General features: G+C 37.4%; 1 pseudogene; it reads right to left on the reverse strand.

Moving 5' to 3' along the window:
* Nucleotides 1–341: 341 nt before the first annotated feature.
* LOC128099802 (taste receptor type 2 member 140-like) lies at nt 342–27995 on the reverse strand (annotated as a pseudogene).
* Between the last annotated feature and the right edge of the window lie 2 nt (nt 27996–27997).

Consider the following 27997-nt stretch of genomic DNA (forward strand, 5'->3'; position numbering starts at 1 on the left):
CCCCAGCCAGACATGTAGACAGCAGGAAAGTAAGATATACAGAAAGAAACGTAAAAAGCCCTGAGGTAAAACATAAAGAGAAATAGATTAAAATAAGAGCTAAGCTAAAGCTAAACAATCATAACAAATAAGAATTTCAGAGCTGGTTGGTGGTCCAAAAGAAAAAGCCTGTTAGAAGTAATGGAATTTTATAGCTGTAAATGACAAGAGAAAATGATTAAAATAAAGTAGACTTGAGTAAAGCAGCTGACTTCTAACTAGACTACAAAGGAACAAAAACAGTTATTCCTTATTCTAAACATACTTTTGCAAAATCACAAAGTAAAATACAAGCAAATATATCAAAAGCTCAACTTTATAAGTACTAGAATTTTGTGTGACTTGTAGAAACTGATTCCTGGAGGGTTTTTTTTTTTATGAAACTGGGGGTTCTGCATCTTTGGACCTGCAATTTTGGTTGCAAAATAGTCAGTCATTGCACAAGAAGTTTGTCTCAGCTTATTATTTCCCAGAATTAGGATACATGAATGGACAGCAGGAAGTGTTAAGATAGTAGCCTTCACAAAGGAAATCATCAGATTGTTATCCATTTCAAATGTTGAAGTGCATAGAGTTAGAAAGAGAAGGAAAATACCATAAAGGAGGAAGAAGCTGGTGATGGATTACAAGGCTTTGATGTGAGCTGCAGTGCTGAGACCTCTGCATCCTTTGGAGTTGTGCTGCGTGTTCTTCAGATGTCTGCACAGGGAGAACATAAGCAGGAGGAAAGTGGCCAGGGACACAGTGAAGGCAATGAAGTTGAAGATAAAGGTGGTGAATAAAACAAACATGGAGAATTTTAGAAAGTCATTTACAATAAAGTTATAGGAAACACAGCCTTCTGGTCTATCAAACTAGGCATCAATATAGGTGCCTAACACTATTATATTTAAAACTAAGAGGACAGTGGGCAGCAGCGATGCCCATGAAAACAACCTCTTTAAACCTCTACTTTTCCTAGAGAAAAGGAGACTTAAAAAGTAGTGTCTGTCTTGAGAAAATAAAAGATGCTGAGGCTGGTAGCCAGTCTGTTACTAACCTGAATGGTCAGGGTCCAGAAAACATAAATTGTTTTTAATGTCTTTTCAGCCATCAACACATCAGGGCAAATTATACATAGCAAACAATCTGGAGGCAACACTCAGGAGAGAGATGCTGGAGAAAGCTGAGGCTGTGAGGATCTTATCCACTGAAGAGATTCTTCTTCTCTTGACCCAGTCCATGATGCTCACCAGAGCTGTGAATCCAAATTCACAATTCCTCAAACACCAACAATGGATTCCATAATTAAAATGATTGTTAGTATGCTCGGCATGCCCACACCCATTCTCCTTAGAACAATGCCCAAATGTCATCTATCACTGCTTAACATTTACTAATTTGTCTAAATTATTTCATATATTTGATTAAAAAAGTCATTTCCTTTTTGTTAAAACCAACATACACATTATCAAACCAGTCAAAGATTAATATTTTCTAGTTATTCACTTTTTAACTTGGTCAAGAAAATCTTGCATTTTCTCACAGAGACCAGCTGAGGTCCATCCAGATCTTCTATGCCTAACACGCTACAAATCATAATCCTCTTGTCAGATACTGAAGGGTACATTGACTTCTACTTCCCTGAAATGCAAATAAAAATGAGTTCATTTATAATTTTTGTATTTTTCCCTTTTAGGTTTGGTATTTGACACTTCAAAAGTCCTCATAAATATGAAAGGAAATAGGATGCCTCTCTCTGATATTTTAGTGCATGGAATTTCTTTGAATGCTTGAAAATTAGGTCTTTAACATCTAATATGCACATGTTTATGGTGGTATTTTACTTGTACTGAAATGTGATTTTAATTGTAAGTTAATAAATAAATAAAGTTGCCCGGGGGTCAGAGCTATTAGAGCCATAGCAAGAGCATGGCAGTGGTGGCGCATGCCTTTAATCCCAGAACTTGGTAGACAGAGCTAGGTAGATCTCTGTGTGCTCAAGGATACAGCCAGCATTGGAGATACACGCCTTTAATCTCAATCCCAACCATAGAAGACCTGGAAGTCTCTACAGACAGGCAGTGACAAGGCAGTCATGTGTTTGGGTTTACAACCAATGAGAAGGCAGAACAGCTAGACTATATAAAGACATACACACAGGAAGTAGGCCCCTTTTGGAGAGCTCTCTTGGCTGAAGCAGGAAGGGTAAGGCTCTTAGTTCTGACCTCTTGGCTTTCTTCTCTGAATCGGCTGTGTTTCTTAATTAATAAGATGGTTGGTTACATCTACACATGTTACTCAATGTTCTTCCTCCATTCACATTGTCTAATATTTTACCTTATTTTTCATATGCCCTGTAAATAGGAATATGTATGTATATATGTAGGTATGTATATATTCATACTCTTACAAACATACCCACCAATAAATATTTATTTGAATAAAAATTGCTTATTTTTTTCACTTTAATAATTCAGGTTATTCTCTTATTCAACTTGTATTGTGCATCTATCTCATGATAAAAGTTACGTTAGTGGTCAAGAAATTATTTAACCTTGGTTTCATGTTGATATTATAGGATATTATATTCTGGCATTTAGTCAACTTGAACTTTATCATTTGAAACTGTGAAAGCAGGAAGACAATACTACTGTCACATGAAACAGACACTTAAATGGATCAGCTCATCAATACTGCAAGAGTCTTTCTCCTTCTCTGTCCCCTCCTAGCCCAGCATGAACATGTTCAGATTGTATGCTTCTCTTCCCAGCAGTGCCTCTCCCAGGACTCCCACAATAGACATCAAGGAATGTGTAGAAGAGTATGCTGTCTGCTCAGGATGGGAGCTACATTGTATTGTAATGTAATGTACAACCTATCCTCTTTGATAGCCAAAGAGTAAGCAAAAAACAGGTAAAAAGAAAGGACCAACACCAGTCTCATCAGGCTGAGCCACATGAGTCACATGCTTCAGAGAGCTATGCATAGACAATCGATTCTTTGAGGCACTAAACCAGCTTCAGTCACCCAAAGCAATCCTAACCAAAGAGTAATGTATGTGAGTGACCTGTCTTCACGCACAGCAGAAGAGGGAATCAGATCCCATTAGAGATGGCTGTGAGCCTAGCCTTTAACAGCTGAGCTATCCCTCCAGTTCCCCTTTTTAAAAGGGTACTGAGGATTTATTAAGAAATAAAATGGGGAGAAATGCATGCACAGATACAGAACAAAGTAAACTGCTGTTGTCATCGTCCTCTGTTCTTCCCAGGGCTGAATGGAACCAAACATCCCCTCCTCAGATCTCATCAGTCACTTACCCAGAAAACCTATGCCTCCATCAGGCCAGATACCCCAAGGTCACTAACGGAGCGAATTCCCACAACAAAAGAGTGAATGCAGTATGTATTGAAACTTTGCCACTGGTGGGCATATCTTGCTTGGCAGGTTTGCATTGTAGTTCAAAGGGTTCATAGCATAAAAACAGTGATGCCTGAATTGTACCTTCCAACCTTATGAAAACTATTCATCAATAAGTAAGCCTCTATGTCAATTATATCTTGACTTAGTTATGTCTTATTGCCAACCTGTGTGATGTCTTCAATAATAAGGCTTTATCTTCTAGTTCTGGTGAGTAATCAAGAAGAATGGCAAGAGTCTGTGTTGTATGGAGGATCTCTGGGCTCTTAAAGCTGTATCCCATATCTGGCATTGGGATTTTTGTATGGCAAACAATGACTTCTAAGGTTTCTATTATCCAGCCATGCAAAATACCTCCTTTCTAAAGCTTTACTTTTTTTAACTTGTATTTAATTACCTTACAAAATATTAAGGAAAAGCAAGGTTCCTGAATCAAGGCTGTAACATCATCAGTATGCATTTTTGGGACCTTTGTCGTGAATGTGTGAGCTATACTTCATGTCTTAATAGTTGAACTATATTATATTACAATTACATTATAATATAATATAATTATACTACATTCCCATTATGATATAATTATAATACACTCATTTACATTCAATTTGTATATAAATACAATTGTTTCTTTTGTTACTCTAGATTATTAAAATATTAAAATTGCCTGAAGCATTGGTATTTTTTGCACAGAATTTCTCTAGATATTTATAGTACTTTGTGCTTTAATATTAATTATATAATTTTTTTATGTCTAGTTCCATGGAACCTTTTGATCTTCTGACATTTTCTTCTACTTTTTGATTCAATGCTTTCTCATTTTATTGTAGAGTTCTTTCCTAATTTTGGCTAGTTTTATTCTTAGATGTATTAAATTCTAAGAATATTCCTGATTTTGTTCTTAGTGATTTTTGTTATTGATATAAGAAAAACTTATATAAAAATTATTATTTTATATTTTCAGATTATAATATCATTGCACTATTTCTCCATACCTTTTCTCCATCCAAAACCTCTCATATACCTGTTCATGTTCTCTTTCAAATTCATAGACTCTTTCAAATTCAATCCATCAATTGTTGTTATATGCATACATACATACATACATACATACACATGCATACATATACATATATATTTCTAAATATGTAAATGCAACCTACTCTGTCTTCATAATGTTACTAGTGTGTGTAGATGTAACCAACCGTCATTATTAAATAAGAAACACAGAGCCAATACAGAGATGAAAGCCAAGAGGTCAGAGCAATAGCTAAGAGCTAAAAACCTTACCCTTCACTGTCGCTGTTGCATTACCTCTCCAAAAGAGACCGACTTCCTGTGTGTCTGTCTTTTTATAGTGTTTCTGTTCTGCCTTCTCATTGGTTGTAAACCCAACCACATGACCTCCTAGTCACTGCCTGTCTGTACAGACCTCCAGGTCTTCTATGGTTGTTATTGAGATTAAAGGCATGTGTCTCCATGCTGGCTGTATCCTTGAACACACAGAGATCCGCTTAGCTCTGCCTCTCAAGAGCTGAGATTAAAGGTGTGCACCACCACCACCCAGCTTCTGCTAGGGCTTGCTATTAGCTTTGACCCCCTACTGTGGTATGTTCTGTATGGCAAATGTGTTGTTAATTAGTCAATAAATAAAACACTGATTGGCCATTGGCTAGGCAGGAAATGTAGGTGGGACAAGGAGGAGAATAAAGCTGGGAAGTGGAAGGCTGAGTCAGAGAGACACTGCCAGCCGCCATGATGAGAAACAGCATGTGAAGATGCCGGTAAGCCACAAGCCATGTGGCAAGGTATAGATTAATGAAAATGGATTAATTTAAGCTGTAAGAACAGTTAGCAAGAAGCCTGCCACGGCCATACAGTTTGTAATCAATATAAGTCTCTGTGTTTGCTTGGTCAGGTTTGAGCGGCTGTGGGACTGGCAGGTGAGAGAGATTTGTCCTGACTGTGGGCCAGGCAGGAAAACTCTAGCTACAAATGGCATCCAACGTGGTGGCAAGAGTTTCCACCTAAAAACTGAGAAAAAAAGATTCTAAAATGGAGCTAAAAACAGTTCCTAATTGTCTCTGTCAAATGAGTGACAGCTGCCAGTTTGAGCTACTGGCGGGTTCCTATCATGCGCGCTCGACTTGCCCTATGGCGGGAATGAGGCCTCTGCAAGTGGCACATTAAGTTGCATGGTGGATTTAGCCTTTGCTAGTACAAAACAAAAAAAAAAAGGTTTCTGGGCTACACGCTGCTTGGATAAAAGTATAGACCCATGATAGCTCCCAGACCTGGTGGAAAACGTAACACCGCCATGTTGGGAAGCTGAGGTGGGCGGAGCCAGCAGCCACAGCTGCTGCAGTTAAAGCAATAGATTTACAATAAGACAGATTCAGATGTAATAGTTTACAATGTGTGCAAAAGATACATAAGCTTGAAAGAGACAAAAAAGGTGATATATACAGTTATATAAACAAATACATAGTTTTAAAAAATAAAGCCTTTAAAGAGACAGTAAAATTAATATAGAAAATAAGCCACGTGAAGATGAATATTACACAGAGAATCTGGATTGTGTTGTCTTTGGGATTTTTAACTGCAGAAAAACATTTGATCATAAAAGATGTTGAGTTAAACCAATATGTATATTTTAAAGATACCTTGACTTCAAATTTTGGATATAAGGATATGTTGCTTTGGAAAAGAGTCTATGCTTTTGTTCCCACAGAAAGCCAGAGGCTATGGATTTGTTCCAGATTAAGATACATCAGGTTTGACCAGCCAAGACCCCCTGAAAGGTCTCTGATGACACCATGGCCCAGATGATTCAACATCCAGAATGGTTTCAAGGCAACTGGCTCAGACGATACAGCCTCACGGACTACTCCATGATCCTAAAATTTTCTTTGTGTCCCCATAAGATACAGCGCCCCCCTCCAGCAGGAAGCAGTAAGAGAAGCTACGCCCAAATTCCCAAATTATATGTAATTTTACTGTGTTAAGGTTAAAACCTTCCTTTTGGAAAAAAAAAGAGGGGGGGAAGTGCTGTGAGATGTTCTGTATGGCAAATGTGTTGCTGATTAGTCAATAAATAAAACACTGATTGGCCATTGGCTAGGCAGGAAGTGTAGGTGGGACAAGGAGGAGAATAAAGCTGGGAAGTGGAAAGCTGAGTCAGAGAGACACTGCCAGCCACCATGATGAGAAACAGCATGTGAAGATGCAGGTAAGCCACGTGCCATGTGGCAAGGTATAGATTAATGGAAATGGATTAATTTAAGCTGTAAGAACAGTTAGCAAGAAGCCTGCCACGGCCATACAGTTTGTAACCAATATAAGTCTCTATGTTTGCTTGGTCGGGTTTGAGCGGCTGTGGGACTGGCAGGTGAGAGAGATTTGTCCTGACTGTGGGCCAGGCAGGAAAACTCTAGCTACAACCCCCAGGCAACTTAAATAAAGTTATTAACATACAAATCACATTTTAGTACAAATAAAATATCACCATAAGTGTGTATATCTCCAGGGCTGACCATTTGGTATTGGATAACCAACTGATGTGCTCTTCCCTAGAGCACACTATTTCTCACACTGACAGCATTCCTTGTCCAAAGGTGATGCCTTGTGATCTTTCCTCAGTCAACTTTTAGATGTTTGATGTCATTGTCCAGCTCATGTTTGGGCTGTCACGATGATGACACTTTTAGGTGCAGCTTCTGAAATTACCTAGAGACACAATCTCATAGATAATTCTCTTATCCTGTGTCTTTTACAATTTTCCTGCCTCCTCTCCCACAAAAATCCCTATCTGTAGGTGTAGGAGTTGTTTTGTATGTTTTATATGCTAATTTTTCACCCTATTGCTATGACAAATACGAAGAAAATATTAAGAGAATAAACTAGTACTCATTCAGTTTCATGTCTAACATAAGATACACCATGTCCTGTTTATAGGTCTTTAGAATTAAAGGTTTGCATTCTTAGCCAATACATCAACTACCAAAGAATTGGAAATAGGGCTTGTTTTAGCTTCTTGCTTACCTTAACAAGAACAGATAGTTACTTTATGGGGAAAAAGCATGAGGGTTGTTGAAAATGAAAAGAGGAGCTAGTCAATGACATCTTAATCCCTTTTATTCCCCCAAACTGATGTGATGACATACAGAGAGTATGTGATATCTAGCAAGAGAAAGGGAGCTGTTTGCATATTTTGTGATTTATAGGGAGTGTAGTGATGATCTTAGGAACTTTTGTTACACAGCTACATCTCCTCAGGATGCTGACATTAGCAGTAATGAAAAGCAGAACACCAATCAGGAATATAATGAAGTTGCACATATCACTAGAATAGATATATCTATACCCATGCCTCTTTGAAGGATTTATAGTGTCCTTCAATTAAATAACCATGTCATCTTTACTGCATGCTTTTTCACTTTATTGGTCTCTTCCATATTTATTGCCATAAGATCAAATAAATAAATGGGCATTCCCAACATTCTCAACCCTGTCAGAATGGTAAATGACTCTCTTATCTCTCAGTAGAGAAAAGTACAGTTGGTGAATCTATCTTGAGCAAACATTGCTAAGAATAATCAGAAGGCACGCACCAATACAGTTAATCACTGCCCAAATAACAAGAGCAATAGCTTATTTTCCTCCATAAAACCCTGCATTAATCACACTTTTCTATGAGTTTATTAACTTTTCTGTACTATAAGAAAAATCTGGAGAAATTCATGCAGAGAAAATCTGACAAGGAATCATTTTTCTTGCCACTAAATGTAGTTCATCAAACACCATGAACTCACTTTCAAATTTCCAGAAGTAATTTCTGCACTACTAGGATGACAGTAATGAGTTAGTTTAGACAGAAGGAAAAGGATCCAAGCATAACTACTTGGTTGTGACATATTTTGTGACAAGTTTTTACCACAGTCTGGTTTTTAGATGAGCTGATGTACACTGAAGTTCTCACTTTCTTCTACTTCCTGTGACCACTGCTAATCAAAACTGCAATACTGTCTACTAAAGGAGGACTTCAGTAGTGTTTTCTTTGAAAAAATACTGTTATTTCCTCAACAGCATAAAATAAGTCATAATATATAGTGTATTGCCTTTCAAAGGAAGGAATCCTTCAGCAGTAAATCAAAGTGATGGTAGATCCTTATTTGTTAGCATGTAAATGAAGATGTATTCTCTTGCATGATTTTACAAGTTTTTGAATTGTTTATGGTCTACAGGATTTGGTTTTATAAAGTTTGCATGATAGCTGGTAAAATGTTTAACTGTAATACAATCATTTGTGGGAAATGATAACCAAAGCCATACCATCATATAAAGATCTTCCATTTTGGTTGAACTATAATTCCAGAAACTAAAGTAAACTGTTTTTCTAGAGTTTTGCCTTTTCAACCTCATCAACTCCCAGGAATAGCCTGCCAGGAGAGAGGTCAGAGATGACCAGCCGACATTCTTTAAATGAGCACTCACTGGTTACTCTTAGCAACAGCCAGCTGTGTTACAAAAAGGGAAAGTTTCCAATATCCTTCCCACTCCCTTTCCTCTAACACGCACACCTGATCTCGTCTCACAGCCCCCACCATGTTGTTTTCTGTATGTATGTCTATGGCATTTCTATTTCTTCCAGTTAATTTGCTGTAAAAAGGACTACCTATGTCAGTGTTCTCCTTAAACTACAAATGTTAAACCTTTCAGGAAATATCTAAATAAATAGATAACACTAAAGTGTGTGCAGATGGCATGTATGCTTTCTTATCACTGAGACTCTATCTTAACAAAAACATTGGAGAAATTATTATGCTTCAAAGGAAATTATTTCTAGATTTGACTCAGTTTTTTTCAAGGCCTTCATTTTCTCTATGAACCCAGGAAAACATAATCTTTTCTGTAAAATGGGAGCTGATACCTAATATGTAATTGTAACTTTGTTCCTTATAATTAATTAACATAGTCACACACTCTCTGCCACCTCACTAGTGTTTTGTTTTGTTTCTGGAAAATATCTAACAAGAATATAATATGAAATATTACCCTGAATATCTCTATCAAATCTCTCCCCTCAGGACTCAGGGAACTCTCCAGAAGAGAAGGCCAAAAGAATGTAAGACCTAGGAGGATGGAGGACACCAAGGAAACAAGTCCTCCTAGATACAACAGAATGGATGCACATATGAACTCATAGGGATGGGCATCATGCACAGGGCCTGCATGCGTCTGCACCAGATGGGGTGTAAGGGCTGAAAATATAAATGGACACACATCCCCTTCCCTAAACTAGAAGATGTCTTCAATTGATAACAGTTGCAAATGAAAAATACATTTTCTCCAAAGGAGTCTCACTGAGGAAACAAAACCACTCTTAAGGAAAAGCCCTGTACCCAGCAGAAGATGGCCAACAGAAAATGAACTCAAAACTTTGGAAACTTTTGTCTCATAATGTTCTGTCATAACATTTTATTTTTAAACTTACAGATTCTTTGTAAATACATTATGGCTTCCAGTTTTGTGCTTTTATGTGATTCCTTTGTGTGCAAATGTGTATTTCTGCATCTGTATGTGTGTGTGTGTGTCTTATACTTTTTCTTTGGTCCTTTTTCTTCTGTTTTGTCCTATTCCTATTTGTTTTTGTTTTAGTGTATTGTATTTTACTTTATTATTGTTCCTGATATGCCTGTTTGTTTTCTAATGAGAGACAAAATGGATATGAATCTGGATAGGAGAGGAGGTAAAGAGGAACTGGGAAGAGTAGAGGAAGGGAAACTATAATCAGAATACACTGAATGAAAAAAATCTATTTTCAATAAAAGAAAAAGAAACATTATCCTGTAATTTCTGAAACAAAACAAACAACAAAACAAATAATCAAAAACCAACCAACCAATCAACCCACAAAATCCATAAAAATACTAAACCTTAGGGAATATATCAAATCTAAAACCCAATCTTTCGCATTCTGATTTCTTTTTTAATGGAAAATAATTTTTTCATCTAGTATAATCTGATCAAGTTTTCCTCTCTCTTGTCTTCTAACAGATCCTCCTCATCTACTCACCCATTCAACTTTCTATACTTTCTCTCTTTAGAAAACAAACAGGCCAATAAACAAGCAAACAAATAAACTAGAATAAAACAAAGCACAGAGGAAACGAAAAATTATGGAAAAGCATGAGAAATACATAAATACACCGTGCATGCAGACACACATGCACCATAGAAACACAAAGTCCTAAACCATAATAGACAAGCAAAAGATAAGCAAAAAAATGTCCAAACAAAGAATTAAGAGAGAAAGAATTTCCAAAGGTGACATTGCATTTGTTTTGTGCTGGCCATCTACTGCTGGGCACAGAGTCTACTCTGTGCTGGCCATCTACTGCTCTTAATAGTGGCTTGTATCACCAGACAGACTCCATTCAAGAAACTTGTTTTTTCTTTGTTAGCAGTTATCAGTTGTAGATAATTTCTGGGTAAGAAATGAAGGCTTGTGTCCACTTCCCCTCAGCACTAGAACCCCATTCGCAGGATCTGCACATGCAGCTATGCTCATAGCCTCTGTGACTTCATTTGCATCAATTCTCTTATGTCTGGAAGCCTCTGTTTCCTTGGTGTCCTCCATCCCCACTAGCTCTTACAGTCTTTCTGCCTTCTCTTCATGTAGTTCCTTGAATGCTGAGGAGAGAGATTTGTTGAAGACATCCCATTTAGGACTGTCACTCTTACATCTTATTCTATAATATATATAGAAGAATATTTCACATATTTTTTATAAAATCATCCTTTTTAGGGATACTTAAAACTTTTTTTTAATTACAATATTCAGGATAATTGTAGATATTCTGAAATCCACCATAGTATTTCCTTAGAATGGTATTAGAGAGAAAGTTTTGGCTATATTGTCTGTTTTAATAAGTTTGTTCCATATGCTCAAGAACACACACACACACACACACACACACACACACACACACACACACACACACACACTTTTTCTTAGTTTATTCAATACGAATACCTCAGTAAACTGTAGTGTATGTCACATATTTCCAATTACTTTTGCTAATGTGATAATTCACTTTTCATAGTCTTATCCTTAGTATGTATTTATTACTAGATTACACCAAATTTAAAATCACAATTAGAGATTTTCCTAAACATTCTCATTCCATTTATTATGGTACTAATTATTTCCATCTAGATAACATTAGATTATCTATACAAATATTTGCATAAGAAAAATTTTGTGTCCTGAAAGACCTGCTCTCAAGGCTACATCCAGGGTTTAAAGAAAAAAAAACACAGCATAGCAAATCCTATTTTGAGATTTTTCTATCTAAGGAGTATAGAATGAATTCACCAGAATCACACAGTGCAGGGGGAAGTCATCCATCTACTAGTACTCAGGAATGACTGTGCCCCATAAATAAGGAATGCACTGCTTAGGTTTGTGGGACAAGTCCCACAGCTGACACATAGAAGGAAACTCTGGTGTCACACAAGAGAATTACAACCCCAAATAGTCAGTAGTTATAGACAATATGATCTATGTTTTGGAACATCATGAATGTATCCCTGCTTACTCAATTCTGTATAAATAAAGAAGTACTCTGGCTGCTAGTCAGTCAGGCTGCAAGGTTCTCACCAGCACAATGACCTGGCTCAGGCCTTCCCCAACCAAGTCTTTACATCTTCTGCAGGGACCTGCTCACCACCAAAGATGGTTCCCAGCAGATCAAAGACCTAGTGTAGATGAATTTCTAAATGATCTTAAATAAAAAACATGGAGCCAAATATAGGGGTGAAAACCTTAGATCAGGGAAATAAGGAAAGGCACCAACCAACCTTACCTCATCAACTCTTTAGCTTCCAAATGCAAGTTACTTCCTGTCTACCCACACCTTTATTGCCTTGCTGTTCTGCCCTCTCATTTGCTCTCTTAGCCCAGCTACCTCACTTCCTCTTCCTACAAAGCTCTGTGGCTTTCTGTATGTCTGTACAGACCTCCAGGCCTCTATTCTTGGTACTGGGATTAAAGGTGTGTGTCACCACACTTGACACTGTTCCCTAGTGTGGCCTTACACACATAGAGACCCTGCCTGCTAAGTGATAGGATTAAGGGTGTGTGCTGCCTGACTTCTTGTTTACTTAAATTGACTGTCCCTTTCCCCCTTGATCTCCAGGCAAGCTTTATTAAAGCACAAATAAAATATCACCACATTTCATCACAAATAAAATATCACCACAACCTAGAACTTTAGATAAGGAATGCTTGCCATCCATAGGGTGAATATTGCAGCCAATAAAGACACACACATCCATCACAGTCAATGATGGCTTTCAACAATGTGGTAAAGTGTCACATGGGGCCTCCTGTGTTTAAACACTTGGTTCCCTATTGGTGGAGCTATTTGGGAAGGTGGTGGAACCTTTACAAAAAGAGTCTTGCTGGAAGAAGCTAGTCAGTGAGTGCAAACTGTTATAACCTTCCCTCCTTTTTCTTCATTCTACTTCTTGAGTGTGTATGCACTGTCACCGGCCTACCTCTCATGTGTGACACCATGTGTTCCTTGTCTATTGGCATGCCATTTAATGTATGATAGAACGATCCACTTGAACTATAATCTAGAATAAGTACTTCTTTCTTAACGTTCTTTTTGTCATGATATTTTATTGCAGCAATTGAAAAAGTAACTAAACTATAAACTCAAAAAGGAAAAGGGAGGTCCTTGCTGGAAGAAATATGATCATGTGATTTGCAGTCTCTTTGGAACTAATTTTGATGATGATTGTGCAAGATTTTGAAACTTTATGTTGGGAAAGCCCTATGCTGTAAGCAGATCTTAATGAGCTATTCTGAGGGAATTTTGGAAAAAGAAGACAAAGAAGAACATTGTTTGAGGAGAGGAAGAAAATAGGAACTCTCCTGAGAACTGGGTTTACACTCCATTCAGACAATATTCTGGCTAAGAATTTAGCTGCATTCTGCCTGTGTCCTTAGAACTTGAGTTAAACTGAATTTAGAAGTAGTGGACTAATGCATTTGTCAGAGGAAATTTTAAGTCTAGATTACAGTAACTGTAACATGGTTATTAGGGATCATTCATATTCAAGCCTACAGTGAAAAGAGCAGTATATGGGGCAGAAACAAAAGAAATGTGCAGTTCATTGAGGAAAAAACTTGGAAAGCACTAAAATTGTGCCTGTACGTTATAAAACAAGTAGAATTGGGTAAGACAAACCTCTTTCTTTGTATTGGAACAATAGGGAAGAAGCCTTGAGGGAAAGATTCCACCTATCAAAGGCTGGAGAAAACTAGTGAAAACACAAATTAGAAAGGAGAGAGCCTAAAACTCAGAAAATGAAAGGGTTCTGTATGCTTAGAAAGCCAACACACAAAGCATTCTGCAACTCTGGTCCATGGGGTTGGTTCCATTCTGAGGTGATAGCAGAACTTGGCAGCATTGCCTATTTGGTATTGGTTTTACAATAATAAAAAATATGATATTAAGGGGTCATGAAATCTTACACTGAAGTTTTAGGCAATGTGTGCCAGGTTTGAAGTCTCTGCAAGGAGGCTCATTGTGCCAATGCATAATGTGAAGATAAAAATTATGCATAAACATAATACCTGAAACAAGAGTAGAAATATACATATAGTATAACAAAATTGACCTTAAATTTGTATCAGTGAACCAAAATCCATACCAATATAAAGTATTTTGAGATTAACAGTTGTTTTTTTTGGGGGGGTGGATTAAAGTAGATTCAATAATCTATCTATTTTTCATAATTTCTATATCATATCCCACTTTTTTGTTTAGAAAATGATTGACTATAACCATTACCCATATAAAATCAACTCCCTTTAAATAAAAACAAACATTCATAAATAATATTTTGGGAATTTGGTCATAACTTTTCATACTACATCCTGCTGATTGGGGGACACCGGCAATTTTGTGGGAATTCTGAGAAGTTTTAGAATTATGATTAAATCTTGGCTTGCAGTAGTCTGTGAGGATGCATCATCTCAGTCAGTTGCCTTGAAACTGTTCTAGATATTGGGTCACCTAGTCCATAACTCCCATTGGAGACCTCTCAGGGGGTCTTTCTTGATGGAACCATATTAACCTGGAAGGAATCCACAGCTTCTCATCTTCTGTGGAACAAAAGCAGAACCTCTTTTCCAAAGCAACATATCCTTACAATCAAATTTGAAGTCAAGATAACTTTAAAACATACATATTTGTGGTGGTATATTATTGTGTATCCCAATAAAGCTTTCCTGGGGATCAGAGGACAAAGCCAGACACCAAATTAGACATAGAGGTCAGGCAGTGTTGGCATACGCCTTTAATCTTATCACTCTGGAGGGGAGGCAGAGATCCATCTGCCTAAGAGCCAATCAGAAGGCAGAACATCTAGGCAATAAAGGCTCAGGTTAGACAGAAAGAAGCAGGTTCTCTCTTGGGAAGCTATGACAACTTTAGTGGTGAGCTAAAGTTAGTTGGAGGCTATCACTGAATTCTACAGCTTTCACTCCTGTATTTGGCTCTGTGTTTCTTATTTAATAAGACTGTTTAGAAATGTGTCTATATCTAGGCCCTGGGTGGATCTCTGGGAGTCCAAATAGTGAAAATGAGGAGGGTTTATATGAGCAAGAATTGTTGAGACCAAGGTTAGATAAAGCACAGGGACAAATAGCCAAATGAATGGAAACACATGAACTATGAACCAATGGCTGAGGGGTCACCAACTGGATCAGGCCCTCTGAATGGGTGAGACAGTTGATTGGCTTGATCTGTTTGGGAGGCATCCAGGCAGTGGGACCGGGTCCTCTGCTCATTGCATGAGTTGGCTGTTTGAAACCTGGGGCCTATGCAGGATCGCTTGGCTCGGCCTGGGAGGAGGGGACTGGACCTACCTGGACTGAGTCTACCAGGTTGATCTCAGTCCGTGGGGGAGGCTTTGCCCTGGAGGAGGTGGGAATGGGGGGTGAACTGGGGGGGAGGTGAGGGGTCCCGGAGTGGGGAGAACAAGGGAATCCGTGGCTGATATGTAGAACTGAATTGTATTGCAAAATAAAAAAAAAAATTAAAAAAAAAAAGAAATGTGTCTACAAGGTGACACTTGCCCTTCCTCTCTACCTCCAGTGGATCATACAGACTCTCTCTTCCAAACTCCCTCCCAACCCATCTTGTTATCCCAGCCTCCAACTCAAGCAAGTATTCCTTAGTAACCTAACAGTCAAGCCTGACAGAGAAGCAAGTAGGCCAATTAAGCAGATAGGCAAGCTTCAGATATTCACTCCCTCTATTCTCCTCCACATGAAATCCCCAGTCTCATCCCCAGCTCTGTATCAGACTACGTGTTGTGGCCTCTTCTGACACTCTCAAGGGTTTAAATAGATCTGGGTAGAACAATCTGATTTTCCCACTCCTGTTGGGCCCATTATGACCTCACCCAGGTCATCCTCCCAATACCTAAAACACATTTTACCCTCTACCCTCAGTGGCCACACCTAAAGGAATCCCAGAATAATTTCCTAACAGACAACACACAGCCACCATATCCTCCTAAGAGCTATAAAGGGCAACAAAAACCCAGGAAAAAAATACCTACCCAACAAATACAAGACCAGATATCAGCAGCCAAAAATGCAATCATCTCAGACCCATATGCTTAAATGCCAATGTAAAAACACAATCAATAACAGCCAGGGTAATATGTCTCCACTAGAGTCCAGCAACCTTACCAAGGCAGGTCCTGAAAATTGCAACATGATTGAAGCATAAGACAAAGACCTTAAAATAGCCTTTATGAATATGATAGAGGTTGTTCTTAAAGAGGGAATGAATGATGTCCCTAAAAAACCTGTAAAACACAAATCAACAGTGGAAGGAAATGAATAAAACAGTTCAAGACCTAAAAGTAAAAGGAGAATTAATTAAAAAAAAACCCAAGCTCATGGAAATCTAGAAATGAAATATTTAGGAACTTGAACAGGAAGCTCAGAGTAAGAATAACCAAGAGAATATAAGAGATGGAAAAGAAAATCTCAGGAATTGAAGATATATTAGAAGAAATAGATACATCAATGTTAAGCCTAAGAAAATTCCTGGCACAAGACAACTGGAAAACTATGAAAAGACCAAATATAAGAATAATAGGAATAGAGGAAGGAGAAGAAACCAAGGTCAATGTCACAGAAAATATTTTCAACAAAGTCAAGTCAAAGAAGAAATTTCCCTAACCTAAAAGAAGGAAGTGCTTATTAAGGTACAAGAAGTATACAGAACACCAAATAGACTGGATCTGAATAAAAAGTTTCCCTTGGCACATTATAATCAGATCATTAAACATAAGAGAGCAAAGCATAGTAAAGCTGCAAGGGAAAAAGTACAAATAATATATAAAGGCAGATCTATTAGAATAAACATCTAACTTCTTAGTGGAGACTCTAAAAAACAGAAGGGCCTGAATACATATGCTATAGACTCTAAGATACCATAGCCAGCCTAGACTACCATACCCAGAACATTTTTCAATCACAATAGATGGAGAAAATAAGACCTTCTATGATAAAACCAATTTTAAGTAATATCTGCCAAACCCTACAGAAAGATCTAGAAGGAAAACTCCAAATGAAAAAGATTAACTATACCCAAGAAAATACAAGGAATAAATGATCCCTGATCATCAAATCAAAAGTGGAGAAGCACCAGAGCACACAAACACACATACACACACATACACATACACACACCACCACCAAAACAACAACAACAACAATATCCCCCACAAAAACAAGAAAATAATAGGAATCAATAAACACTGCTCACTGATAAATCTCAACATCAATGGTCTCAATTTCCCAATAAAAAGATACAGATTAACAGAATGGTTGTTAAAACATAATTCATATTTCTGCTGCATATAAGAAATATGACTTAACATTAAGGATAGACATCATGTCATGGTAAAAGGATGGAAAATATTCTAAGCAAATGGACTTACAAAGCAAGCTAGTGTAGATTTCAAGCTAAAACTTATCAGAAGAGATAGAGAAGGACACCACATACATATCAAAGAAAAACTCATTGAAATTCTTACCATATATGCACCAAACACAGGAAACCAAGTTCACAAAAGAAACATTAGTACAGCCTATTGACCCTTACACACATATTGACCCTTACATACTGATAATGGGAGACTTCAATATCCCACTCTCACTATTAGACAGATCATCCAGACAACTAAGCAGAGAAATCCTGGCACTAACTGACATTATAAACCAAAATGGACAGATATTTACAGAACATCTAACTCAAACACAAAAGAATATACATTCTTCTCATGGAACCATGTGGTGGTTTGAAAGAAAATAGCCCCAAAGAGAGTTGTGCTATTATGAAGTGTGGCTTTGTTAGAGTAGGTATGGCCTTCTTGCAGGAAATGTGGGGTTGGGCTTTGAGGTCTTCTTTGCTCAAGCTGTGCTTAGTGTGGTACACAATTCATTTCCTCTTGCCTTTGTATCAAGATGTAGATCTCTCAGCTCCTTCTCTAGCACTATGTCTGCCTGCATGTTGCCGTGTCCTGCCATGAGGATAATGGATTAAACCTCTGAAACTGTAAGCTAGTCCCAATTAAGTGTTTTCCTTTATTAAAATTGCCATGGTCATGGTATCTTTTTTCAGAAAAAGAAACCCCAACAAAGACAAAATTCCTTTAAAATTAACCACATACTTGGACACAAAGTACGTATTAACTGATACAAGAAAATAGAAATAACACCCTGTATCCTTTCAGGCCACCACAGATTAAAGCTGGATTTCAACAACAGAAACAATAAAAAGCATACAAACTGATGGAAATGAACAACTCTTCCGTTGAATGAAAAGTGAGTCAAGACAGAAATGAGTAAGGAAAATGAAGACTTTCTAAAGTTTAATAAAAGTGAATACAGAGCATACCCAAATTTATGGGACACAATGAATGCTGTTCTAAGAGACAAGTTTATAGCACTAAGCACCTCCATAAAAATTTGGAGAGATCTCATATTAGTAACTTAGGAGCACATCCAAGAGCTCTAGAACAAAGGGGAGAGATCACACTCGAAAGGTGAAGATGGCAAGAAATAATCAAACTCAGGACGATCAATAAAACAGAAATAAACAAAAAATGCAAAGAATCAATGGAACAAAGAATTTGATCTTTGAAAGAAATCAAAATCAATTCAGATTGACAAACATCAAAATTAACTAAGAAGGAGAGAGAATATTCAAATTAACAAAATTAGAGATGAAAAGGAAGACATAAATAACAGATACTGAAGAAATCCATGAAATCATAAGAGCATATTTTTAAAACCTGTACTCAACCAAATTGGAAAACATAAAATAAATGGATAATTTTCTTGATACATACCACTTACCCAAGTTAAATCAAAATTAGATAAGCAGTTTAAACAGACCTATAATCCATGTTGAAATAACAGTAAATAAAAGCTTTCCAAACCCCAAAACCCAGGACCAAACTTTCAAAGAAGAGTTAATACCAGTACTCTTCAAATTATTCTACAGAATAGAAATAGAAGATACATTGCCTGTAGCTAGAGTTTTCCTACCTGGCCCACAGTCAGGACAAATCTCTCTCATCTGCCAGTCCCACAGCCGCTCAGACCCAGTCAAGTAACCACAGAGACTTATATTGCTTATAAACTGTATGGCCGTGGCAGGCTTCTTGCTAACTGTTCTTACAGCTTAAATTAATCCATTTCTATTAATCTATACCTTGCCACGTGACTCGTGGCTTACCGGCATCTTCACATGCTGTTTGTCATCGTGGTGTCTGGCAGTGTCTCTCTGACTCAGCCTTCCACTTCCCAGTTTTATTCTCCTCCTTGTCCTGCCTACATTTCCTGCCTAGCCAATGGCCAATCAATGTTTTATTTATTGACCAATCAACAACACATTTGCCATACAGAACATCCCACAGCACTTCCCCCTTTTTTTTTCAAAAAGGAAGGTTTTAACCTTAACAAAGTAAAATTAGATATAATTTGAGAATTTGGGCGTGGCTTCTCTTACTACTTCCTGCTTAAGGGGGACACTGTATCTTATGGGGACACAAAGAAAATTTTAGGATTGTGGAATAGTCTTTCAGGCTGTATCGTCTGAGCCAATTGCCTTGGAACCATTCTGGATATTGGATCATCTGGGCCATGGTGTCATTGGAGACCTTTCAGGGGGTCTTGACTGGTCAAATCTGATATATCTTAATCTTGAACAAATCCATAGCCTCTGGCTTTCTGTGGGAACAAAAGCAGAGACTCTTCCAAAGCAACATATCCTTATATCCAAATTTTGAAGTCAAGGTATCTTTAAAATATACATTTTGGCATAACTCAACAGCTTTTACAATCAAATGTTTTTCTGCAGTTAAGAATCCCAAAGACAACACAATCCAGATTCTCTGTGTAATATTCATCTTCACATGGCTTATTTTTTATATTAACTTTACTGTCTCTTTAAAGACTTTATTTTTTAAAACTATGTATTTGTTTATATAACTGTATATATCACCTTTTTTGTCTCTTTTAAGCCTATGTATATTTTACACACATTGTAAACTATTACATCTGAATCTGTTTTATTGTGAATCTATTGCAATAAACTGCAGCAGCTGTGGCTACTGGCTCCGCCCACCTCAGCTTCCCAACATGGCGGTGTTACATTTTCCACCAGGTCTGGGAGCTATCGTGGGTCTATGTTTTTATCCAAGCAGCGTACAGCCCAGAAACCTCTTTTTTTGTTTTGTACTAGCAAAGGCTAAATCCACCATACAGCTTAATGTGCCACTTGCAGAGGCCTCATTCCTGCCATACATCGGCAGGTCAAGCGCACACGCTAGGAACCCCGCCAGTAGCTCAAACCGGCAGCTGCTGCTCATTTGAGAGAGACAATTAGGAACTGTTTTTAGCTCTGTTTTAGAATCTTTTTTCTCAGTTTTTAGGTGGAAACTCTTGCCACCACGTTAGACACCATTTGTAGCTAGAGTTTTCCTACCTGGCCCACAGTCAGGACAAATCTCTCTCATCTGCCAGTCCCACAGCCGCTCAGACCCAGTCAAGTAACCACAGAGACTTATATTGCTTACAAACTGTATGGCCGTGGCAGGCTTCTTGCTAACTGTTCTTACAGCTTAAATTAATCCATTTCTATTAATCTATACCTTGCCGCGTGGCTCGTGGCTTACCGGCATCTTCATATGCTGTTTGTCATCGTGGTGTCTGGCAGTGTCTCTCTGACTCAGCCTTCCACTTCCCAGCTTTATTCTCCTCCTTGTCCCGCCTATACTTCCTACCTAGCCAATGGCCAATCAGTGTTTTATTTATTGACCAATCAGCAACACATTTGCCATACAGAACATCCCACAGCAATTGCCAAATTTGTTTTATGGGGCCATAGTCATTCTGACACTCAAACAACATAAAGACCCAACAAAAAATGAGAATTACAGACCAATTTCCCCTAAGAACATTGCTGGGAGCCATCCCCAGTGCTAGACATGTCCCAGCAGAGGATGTAAGGAGTTGGCAAGGGAAGGAAGTGAGCCAGGCCATGGTGGTGAGAATCTTGCAGCCTGATTATCAGCCAGATGCTTCTTTATTTATACAGAATTTAGTAAGTAAGAATAGATTCATGTTGTTCTAAAACATAGATCATATCATTTTTGTTTTTGGACATGTGTTTTACTTTCTCTTGCTTGTCTTTTAGTTATCATTAATAAACTATGACAGAGCAGAGTTATCATTTGTAATCATTTTCCCTCAAGTTTTGACATCATTAATAAAGAGTTATCATTTTTACTCATTCAACCAAAATTCATTTTTTAAATAATCTAGAGGCATATGACAGCCTGTTCTCAGGCTGGTAGCTCTGGTTGCTTCAAGGATACTCAACCTAGACAAAAATCTTCAAGCCAGCCTGGGCATATTTCCATGTCCCAAGCAGTGTATTATTAACTCTTAATAGTCAGGGTGCCCCCAAGAAAACATCCTAAGTGCTAAACTTTTCAAGAAAGGGAGGTCCTGACACCTTTCCATTCCATTCTTCACTCAGCTGATGGGTGATGTCATTCTGTATGCTGTGGAAATGTGTTGCTCTGATTGGTTGATAAATGAAGCTGTTTGACCAATAGCAAGGCACCTTAGAGGCAGGCAGGAAATCAAAACAGGGAGACAGGAAGAAGGTAGAGAGAGATGACAGCAACCACTGAGGAATAACATGCCAGCAGACCAGTAAGCCATAGCCACGTCATGACATATAGATTTATATAAATGGGTTAGTTAGCTAGCAAGAAGCCTGCCATGGCCATAGTTTAACAGTTTTTAATTTTTTAAAAAAGGAGGGGGGGTTTCTGGGCTACACACTGCTCGATGGAGGCATGGACCCACTGCTTCCCAAAGTTGGTGGTGAGCATGGTTCCCCCAGTGCTGGTGGTAATTTAATTCCTCTATATTGAAAAGCTGAGGTGGACAGAGCCAGCAGCCAAAGCTGTCATTTCAGTCCTAGCCACTCAAGTTTAAAGCAATAAATTCACAATAAGGCAGATTCAGATGGAATAAGACTTTAAATGGTTACAGTGTGTATAAAAATGTATGTAGGCTTGGAAGAGAGAAGAAAATGAATATAGAGAGTTATATAAAGAAATACTTTAAAAATAAAGTCTTTAAAGAGACAGTAAAGGTAATATAAAAAAATAAGCCATGTAAAAATGGATATTACACAGATAGTCTGGATTATACTGTCTTTGGGATTTTTAACTGCAGAAAGACATTTGATTGTAAAACTTGTTGAGTTAAGCATATATATATATATATATATATATATATATATATATATATATATATATATATATATATATATGGTATCTGGATTTCAAAAATTATGTCTAAGGATATGTTATTTTGGAAAAGAGGTTCTGCTATTATTTACATAGAATATGAGAACCTGTAGATTGCTCCCAGGCTGATATGGTTTGACCAGCCAAGACCCCCTGAAAGGTCTCTGATGACACCAGGGCCCAGATGATTCAATATCCAGAACAGCTTCATGGCAACTGGCTCAGAGAATATAGAGTCACAGACTATTCTAGTCAGAATTTGACCATAATTCTTAATTTTCTCAGGATCCCCATAAGACTACCAGTGCCCCCTATCAGCAGGAAGTAGCCTAGAAAACTATGCTCACATTCCCAAAAAATACATTATCGATGTTTGTCTTTGTTTAGGTTGTTGGTTACAAATTGTTATTGATCATAGTCAATCTCTTTTAAAAACAGAAAGGGGGATATGGTATAGAAATATAGGATGTAGATATGATAGGATAAAAGGGTAGATTATTGAATCTACTGTTAAAGAGCAACAACTTGCTCAAAATATTTTGCATTGCTATGGAGTTTAGTTTATTGATATAAATTTAAAGTTAATTTTGTTACACTGTATGTATATTTCTACTCTTGTTTAAGGTATTACATTTGCATAACTCATTTAAATTGTAATGTATAATTAAGAAATACAGATTAATTATTAGTTATCCATGATAATCAAACTTATAGTCATATTAGTTAAGTTTTCTAGGTATACACAGATATGTTTCAGATAGATAGATATCTTCAAACACTTACAGAACATGGTATTTAAAATGTTTTAAAAACTTAGACTTTCTGAACAGTGAGACACGTATGCTCCTGGCAACACTGATTTACTTCAAAGAGAAAGATGGGCATTGAAGACACTCTATATGGAGTTTATCTTCTTCTTTGCAAAAATAGCCATGTGGGCAGAAAACTGCTCTTGCCTGGACTGCTTTACAAAATGTTGTATTGATTGGACATGCAGGACTCATAGGAAGGTGAGCACTGAACTTTGCAAGACAAAATGGCCCTTCATGTTCCTGCTTTGCAGAGGAGAATGCCAGATATTCTACGAGACACATGGAGAAGTGATTAAAAAACCTCAAGACCTATAGGCTGAAGATGGATGCCTCAACATTGCAAACCAACTTTAGGTGACTGTCCAGGCAGCCAGCTGTCTCTGTCGTTCTAGATTTTTGAAAGTTGCTTATAATGTTCTTCCTGTTTACTTAGATGATATTATATCCTTCCAAGGTCATTGATGTAGTTGAAGACTAGATAGATAAACTATGGTTTTCCTTGGTTATGATAAGAGACAAGGTAGATATGAAACCTTAAACTCACAAATATAGGATAGATAGGATGTCTTCTTTAATTTTTTTCAAATACAAATAGACTAGATATTATAACTTTAATTCTTGTTGATAACTGATTTTTTATATGTCATTTTACTATGTTGAAGTTAAAATGTTTTGAATAGAAAGAAAAGAGGAAATGATGGGTGAGGTCATTCTGTATGCTGTGAAAATATGTTGCTCTGATTGGTTGATAAATAAAGCTGTTTGGCCAACGGTGAAGCATTATAAGGTTAGGTGGGACATTCTAACTAAAGAGATAGGAAAGAAGAAAAAGAGAGAAGGTAGATACTGCTAGCCACTGCCAGGAGAAGCAACATATAAATACTGGTAAGCCATAAAACACATGGCAAAGTATAGATTTATAGGAATGGATTAATTTAAGATATAAGAGCTAGCTAGCAAGAAGCCTGCCATGGCCATAGTTTAAAAATAATATAAGCTTGTGTGTGTATACTTGGTTCTCAGTGGTTACAGGACCAGACAGGACACAGGAATTTTATAACTGGCTGTGGGACGTTGGTGCTGGGTGAGCACAGGAAAACTTTCAACTATACTCATTAATATAAATTCTGTGTAAGGCAGAGGTAACTTCAGACAATCTAATTTTGTTGCTGTATATGCCATGTAATTGCCTGAGGGTATAATGGGAAGAGGCTTGCAATCTGATCTGTGGACAACTCCTCTAGCTCACTGAATCTTGTTGACCTTTTAAAGATTACTTTGTTTAGATTATTTTGTTCCTAAGTACAGGGACAGATATTTCAAGAATATCTTATAACCTCATAAAGAGACCCTTGGCTCCTTTATGTGTATCACAACCTCCAAGGCATAAGAAAGACCTTCAAGTAGATAAGGGTATCTCCCTAAAACTGGTGGTGGGTGTTATGTTCAGAACTTTCCTGAGGAAGCTTAAGCATTACTCCTGGGAGAAGTCATAAATGATTCACAAGAAATTTCCCATCAATTCAATATCCCCACATTGTACAAATATTGAAAGTCCCCAAAGTATACAACAGGTGAAGTTGATAACCAAAGGTGGCATAGCAGTGGTCATGTGACTCAGCTTTGTTGGATCATTGTCAAGCAGCTGTGCTGGCCTTATGACTTCTGTCATTCCCATTAGATTTGTCTGTGCCAGAATATAGATGAAAGTTTCTCAAAAAAATACTTGTAAACTGAATCCAAGAACACATCAAAAGGAACATTTAGTGTGATCAAGCAGGCTTTAACCCAGAGATTAAGGGATGATTCAACATATGTAAATCAATAAATGTAATATACCATATAAACAGACTGAAAAACAAAAAACACTTGTTCATCCCATTATATGAAGAAAAGGCCTTGGACAAAGATCCAACATACTTTAATCATAAAAGTCCTGGAGAGGGTGGGCAGTGGTGGCGCACGCCTTTAATCCCAGCACTCAGGAGGCAGAGTCAGGCAGATCTCTGTGACTTTGAGGCCAGCCTGGTCTACAGAGTGAGATCTAGGACAGGCACCAAAACTACACAGAGAAACTCTGTCTCAAAAAAAAAGTCCTGGAGAGATGGGAACATAAATGACATTGTTCAACATAATAACAATAGCTTACAGTAAGCCCATAGCCAACATCAACAGAAATCAATAGAAACTCAAAGTAATTCTACTCAAATCAGGAACAAGAAAATGTTGTCCACTCCCCACATACTTATTCAATATAGTACTTGAAGTCTCAGCTACAGCAATAAGACAACTGAAGGAGATCAATGACAAACAAATAGGAAAGGAAGAAATGAAAGTATCTTTATATCAAAAGATATGATAGTATACATAAGTGATGCTAAAAATTTCATTGGGAAACTCCTACAGCTGATAAACACTTTCAGCAAAGTAGCTAGATACAAAATTAACTCACAAAAATCAGTATCCCTTCTATATATATAGATGACAAATAGACTAAGGAAGAAATCAAGGAAACAACACATTTATAAGAACTTCAAATAATATAAAATATCTTTTGTCGTTCTGACTATACAACTCTTAATGTTTATTGTCATTTCCAAAAATATTTTTCACCCTAATAAACTTATCTGGGGTCAGAGAACAGAACAGTCATAATATAAAACATAGAGGTTAGGCAGTGGTAGCACATGCCTTTAATCCTATCACTTGGGAGGCAGAGATCCGTCTGGATCTCTGTGAGTTCAAAGACACACTGGAAACATACAGGCATGGTGACTCACGCCTTTAATCCCAGGAAGTGATGGCAGAAAGCAGAAAGGTATATAAGGCATGAAAACCAGGAACTAGGGTTGGTTAAGCTTTTAGGCTTTTGAGCAACACAATTCAGCTGAAAGGCATCCAGTTGGAAGAAACAGGATCAGCTGAGCAATTGGCAAGGTGAGGTAGCTGTGGCTTGTTCTGCTTCTCTGATTTTCCAGCAATCACCCCAATACTGGCTCCAGGTTTGTTTTTATTAGTAAGAACTTTTAAGATACATGCTACAATGAGCAAGGAAGGTTCATTTTGTTTTATGGTGTGAGAATTGGCACAATCATTTTAACTTAAGCCTAACAAATGTTCATGTGAATGCTTTGTTTGTGCTCATAAGTCAATTTTTTTATGAAAAGTTTTTCATGTGATGATCTAGTTGTTTTCTGCCCTACATTTGCCCTTACAGCTTTATACTGGAATTAATATGATGAAACATCCCAGTGTTATACTCAATTAAAATACTACTAAAGGAATGGCTTTGTACTCTTTCACATTAAAGTAAATGGACACTGGTGTACATTTGAGAACTATATTGGATAAAAAAAATGATCATTTTAATGAGAAGCATGAGTAAGTATAAATAATATCAAAATAATTTAGGCTCATACATGAGGATTTGATAATTAATATTGAGTCTCATTTTTAACATGATCAATTTGGCATTGAGTCTATATTTTTCTTGTTTCTCATCTAATATTTATATTCATTTTCTACATTTAGAATATTATAAATTATAAGGTATTATTTTCCTCACTATGCCTCACATGATTATAAACACACATTCATACGCATTTTAGATTTCCAATTTTAAAACTTACAATAGGTTAATAATTGGCACAAGTTCCCACTATTAGGTATGCTGAAGCTGTCTCACACCCCAGTAGTCTGCATTGATGTCCTTTTCAACAGAACTTTCCAAACACAGAAATCTAAAGACTTCCCATGTTTAGCACCATTTTTATTGCAAGCATACTCTTAAAACTCATGAAGTTTATGAAAACAGAATAGTTTTAAAATTACAAATTCATAGATATAAGGATATCTTCTGAAGTAAGTTCCACTTAAAATACTCAAAATGATCCACAAAATGTGGATCTGGGAATCTCCAGGATCCACATCATTGGGTTGGCAGTACCTCAGCCACAAGAGCACAGAAAGAGAGACCTGCCACACCCTCTTGTTCTCCAGCATCAGCATACACGAGTACACAGAAGGAAAAGGTAGTATACAGGCCTGTCCAAAATGAATTATCAGAGATCCAAACTTCCAAATTTGTGTCAGAATTGACAGAAGGAAAATTATATACAGGAACAGAAAAACAACCACCATTTGCGGGGCCTTAACATGGGCTATGGTGCTGACATCTCTGAATCCTTGGGCCTTGATCTGCATGTTCTTCTGATGTCTCCACAGGGAGAAGATGAGGATGAGGAAAGTGACCAGGGTCACAGTGAGGGGAACAAGAGTGAATGTTAAGTTGGGAACTAAAAAGATTTTGGAAAATTGTAGATGATACTTTACATTAGAAGTGTTTTAGATCTATCAATCCAAATATCAACATGTGTGTTCAAAATTATAATGTTTAAAAACAAAAGGTCCAGAGACACAAGCAAAGTCATGAAAACCATTTCTTTAACTTTCCACTTAAGGCAAAGAAAAAGAGTTTGAGAAATTGGCTATCTCGAGAAAATAAAAGATACTGAGGCACATGGCAAGCCAGATGGTGAAATGATTGGTCACCATCCAGGTGATGTAAATAATTATCAGAACTTTTTAAATCATCAATAAATCTGGGTAGAGCACTGACACAAACCAATTTAGCAATAACAACCAGAGTAAACCAACCCTGGAGATGGCCAGAGCAGTGAGGATTAGACTCACTGAAGAGATCTTCCTTCTCTTGACCCACTGCATGCAGTTCACCAGGGCTATGAATCCATTTCCTAAATTTCCCATTACAAATTCCACCATGAAAAGAGTTGCAAATATGCTCTGCAGAACATCCATTA

Source organism: Peromyscus californicus, unplaced genomic scaffold, assembly GCF_007827085.1.
Source record: "Peromyscus californicus insignis strain IS unplaced genomic scaffold, ASM782708v3 Scaffold_6__1_contigs__length_162567912, whole genome shotgun sequence".
Lineage (NCBI taxonomy): Eukaryota > Metazoa > Chordata > Mammalia > Rodentia > Cricetidae > Peromyscus > Peromyscus californicus.